Raw genomic sequence first — 4845 nt, 5'->3', positions numbered from 1 at the left:
GCCTGGCTAATTTTTTGTATTTTTAGTAGAGATGGGGTTTCACCATGTTAGCCAGGGTGGTCTTGACTTCCTGAACTTGTGATCCACCCACCTTGGCCTCCCAAAGTGCTAGGATTATAGGCATGAGCCACCTCACCTGGTCCAATCTTTTTTTTAAACAGAAACTTGACAAGACAACTGAAAATATGTTTGGGAGATAAAATATGGAAGAACATACTAAGATATGGGCTTTAAAAAATGTTGAAGAAGGCCAGGCTTGGTGGCTCATGCCTGTAATCCCAGAACTTTGGGAGGCCAAAGTGGGAGGATCACTTGAGACCAGCCTGGGCAATGTGGTGAAACCCCACCTATGCAAAAAATACAAAAAAATTGGCCAGGCATGTTGGCAGGTGCCTGTGGTCCCAGCTAGTTGGGGGCTGAGACGAGAGGATCATTGGATCCCAGGAGGCAGAGGCTGCAATGAGCAGAGAGCACGCCTCTGTACTCCAGTCTGAGTGACAGAGTGAGGCCCTGTCTCCAAAATAAGTAAGTATAATGCAGTATAGCTAATAAAGAAAAAAAAAAGAACAAAATAATAAGTAAATAATGTAGTGACTTAAAACAATACAAACTTATTTTCCTATAATTCTGGAGAAGGCTAAAATAATTCAGAAGGCTAAAATCAAGGTGTCAGCAGGACTGCACTCCTTCTGAAGGTTTCAGAAAAGAACATGTTCCTTGCCTTGTCCATCCTTTAGAAGCTGCCCAAATTCCTTGGCTGGTGGCTCCTTTCTCTATCTCAAAGCCAGCAGTAGCATCTTCTGTCTTTGACTCTGCGCCCCCTACTTTCATTCACACATGGGCTTTTTTTTTTTTTTTTTTTTTTTTTTTTTTTTTTTTTTTTTGACTTTGACCTTCTTGCCTTCCTGTTATAAGGACTCTTGTGATTATATCGTGCCTATCTGGAAAAGGTTAAACTCCTCATTCTAAGCTGCTTAACTTGATCACATCTGCAAAGTCTCTTTAGCTATGTAAGGGAACATGTTGACAAATTCTGCAAATTAAGATGTGATCGTATTTAAGGGGCCATTGTTTTGTCTTCTACACATACCAGCAACTCATAGTCACTCTTATTCCATGTATACTCTAACCCACTTGTAATCTATAGCATAAACATTTTAGTATGTATTTCTAAAGGGTAAGTGCTCTTTAAAAAATGAGTATAGCCGGGCGCGGTGGCTCAAGCCTGTAATCCCAGCACTTTGGGAGGCCGAGGTGGGTGGATCACGAGGTCAAGAGATCGAGACCAGCCTGGTCAACATGGTGAAACCCCGTCTCTACTAAAAATACAAAAAATTAGCTGGGCATGGTGGTGCGTGCCTGTAATCCCAGCTACTCAGGAGGCTGAGGCAGGAGAATTGCCTGAACCCAGGAGGCGGAGGTTGCGGTGAGCTGAGATCGTGCCATTGCACTCCAGCCTGGGTAACATGAGTGAAACTCCGTCTCAAAAAAAAAAAAAAAAAAAAATGAGTATAATACCTTTATCACACCTAAAAACTAACAATAATGTTTCAATACCATTGTTTAGTGTTCCAATTTTCCTGATTGTCACATCATTCCTTTTTTATTTTTTGAGACAGGGTCTTACTTGGTTGCCCAGGCTGGAGTGCAGTAGTGCGATCACAGCTCACTGCAACTCCAACTTCCTAGGCTCAAGTGATCCACTAGCCTCAGCCTCCCAAGTGGCTGGGATTACAGGCACATTCCACCCCTCCCAGCTAATCTTTATATTTTTCTGTGGAGATGGGGTCTCACTACGTTGCCCAGGCTGAACTCCTGGACTCAAGCAATCCTCCCATCTTAGCCTCCCAAAGTGCTGGGATTGCAGGTGTGAGCCATCATGCCCTGCCACGTAAATGTTTTATACAGTTGAATCAGGAACATGTGATCAACACAATATATGTGGTTGATATATCCATTAAATCTTTCTAATTTATACGCTTCTAAGGTGGACACTGAGATACCCTGCCCTGATCATCCCTCTGTGAAAGACCTGTTGCTCCAGCTTCTGGGAGTGCTGTTGACAGGCAACATTCAGCTAGCAGTTTCCGTGGGGATTGCCTTAGTGGCAGAGAGCCACATTACCCAAGGCCACACCCTTTCTGTGTGATAAGAAAGCCAAACAGCCTTATTGCTGATAGGAGGAAGTTTTAGAGGTCTGGATATGAGACCCAAGCAAACGCAACATTCCCTTAAGCCAAAGCCTAATCCAGAGCAAGGCCCTAACACTCTTTGGTTTTACGAAGGCTGAGAGGAAGCTGCAAAAAAAAAAATAAAGTTTGAAGCTAGCGGAGTTGGGTTCATGAGGTTTAAGGAAAGAAGTCGTCTCCATAACATAAAAATGCAGGGTGAAGTAGCAAGTGCTGATGTAGAGGCTGCAGAAAGTTATCTAGAAGATCCAGCTAGGATTAGCTGGGCATGGTGGCATGTGCTTGTAGTCCCAGCTACTCAGGAGGCTGAGGCAGGGGAACTGCTTGAACTTAGGCGGTAGAGGTTGTGGTGAGCCAAGATCGAGCCACTGTACTCCAGCTAGGCAACAGAGCAAGACTCCATCTCAAAAAAAAAAAAAAAAAAAAAAGATCCAGCTAGAATGACTGATGAAGGTAATTACAATAAACAATCAAGTTTCAATGTTGACAAAACAGCCTTCTTTTGGAAGAAGTTGCCATTTAGAACTTTCATGGCTAGAGAGAAGTTAATGCCTGGCTTCAAAGGACAGGGTGACTCCCCTGTTAGAAGCTAATGCTGCTGGTGATTTTAAGTTGAAGTCAGTACTTATTTACCATTCAGAAGATAGAAGGACCCTTAAGAATTGTGTTAAATCTACTCTGCCTGTGCTCTAGAAATGGAATAACAAAGGCTATATGAAGCATATCTGTTTATAGCATTGTTTACTATTTTAAGCCCATTGTCTAGACCCACTACTCAGAAAAAAAGATGTGTTTCAAAATACTACTGTTCATTGAAAATGCATCACCCAAGAGCTCTGACAGAGATGAACAAATAAATAAATTTTGTTTTCATGCCTGCTAGCACACATCCATTCTGCAGCCCATGGATCAAGGAATCGTTTTGACTTTCAAGTCTTACTATTTAAGAAATACATTTCCAAAAATAAAAATAAAAATAAATAAATAAATAAATAAAGAGAAAAAAAGTACATTTCCTAAAGCTGTAACTGCCATAGATGGCAATTCCTCTGATGGATCTTGGCAGAGTAAATCAAAAGTCTTCTGGAAAGGATTCACCAGTCTAGATGCCATTAAGGATATTTGTGATTCATGGCAGGAGGTCAAAATAGCAACATTAATAGGAGTTTGAAAGAAGTTGATTCCAACCCTCATGAATGACTTTGAGGGGTTCCAACCCTCATGGATGACTTTGAGGGGTTCAAGCCTTCAGTGGAGGAAGTAACAGCAGATGTGGGGGGAAAAACACACACACACACAAAAAAAAACAAACAACAACAAAAAACAAGATAACTAGAATTAGAAGTGGAGCCTGAAGGTGGAATCTACTCCTGGTGAAGATGCTGAATCCTTCATTGTTGATGTGACAATGAGGATTTGGAATATCATATAAACTTAGTTAATAAAGCAGCAGTAGGGTTTGAGAGGATTGACTCTGATTTTGAAAGAAGTTCTACTATGGGTAAAATGCTACCAAACAACATGGAAGGAAGGGTCAATTGATGCAGCAAGCTTCATATTGCCTTATTTTAAGAAATTGCTACAGCCACCCCAACCTTCAACAACCACCACCATGATCAGTCGGTAGCCATCAACTTCCACTCAAGAGCCTCCACCAGCAAAAAGACTATGATTTGCTGAAGGATAAGGTTCATTAGCATTTTTTCACAATAAAATATTTTAGATTAAGATGTGTACATTGTTTTTTCAAACATAGCGCTATTGCACATGTAATAGACTACAGTATAGAAAAAAATATAACTTTTATATATGCACTGGGAAAAAAAAATTCTGTTACAGAAGGAGAAGGATTGAAAAAAAAAAAAAAAACGGCTGGGCTCAGTGGCTCATGCCTATAGTCCTAGCACTTCGGGAGGCAAAGGTGGGCAGACCACTTGGGTCCAGGCGTTCGAGACTAGCCTGGGTAATATGATAAAACTTGATCTCTACAAAAAATACAAAAATTAGCCGAGCTTGGTGGCACATGCTGTAGTCCCAGCTACTCGGCAGGCTGAGGTAGGAGGATTGCTTGGGCCCAAGAGGCTGAGGCTGCAGTGAGCCAAGATTGGCACCACTGCATTCCAGCCTGGGCAACAGCTCAAGACCCTGCCTCAAAAACCAAAAAAGAAAAAAAAGGCTGGGTACAGTGGCTCATGCCTGTAATTCCAGTACTTTGGGAGGCCAAGGCAGACAGATCACCTGAGGTCAGGAGTTCGAGACCAGCCTGGCCAACATGGTGAAACCCCATCTCTACTAAAAATACAAAAATTGGCCAGTAGTCCCAGCTACTGGGGAGGCTGAGACAGGACAATTGCTTGAATCTGGGAAGCAGAGGTTGCAGTGGGCCAAGATTGTGACATTGCATTCCAGCCTGGGTGATGGAGCAAGACGTTGTCTCAAAAAACAAAAACAGAGCTGGGCACGGTGGCTCAGGCCTGTAATCCCAGCACTTTGGGAGGCTGAGGTGGGTGGATCACAAGGTCAGGAGTTCAAGACCAGCCTGGCCAACATGGTGAAACCTCATCTCTACTAAAAATACAAAACTAAGCTGGGTGTGGTGGCGTGAGCCTATAATTTCAGCTACTTGGGAGGCTGAGGCAGGAAAATCACTTGAACC

This window comes from Cebus imitator, unplaced genomic scaffold (assembly GCF_001604975.1).
Source record: "Cebus imitator isolate Cc_AM_T3 unplaced genomic scaffold, Cebus_imitator-1.0 Scaffold194, whole genome shotgun sequence".
Classification (NCBI taxonomy): Eukaryota; Metazoa; Chordata; class Mammalia; order Primates; family Cebidae; genus Cebus; species Cebus imitator.
The sequence above is the reverse complement of the archived record's forward strand: the minus strand, read 5'-3'. Positions refer to the sequence as shown.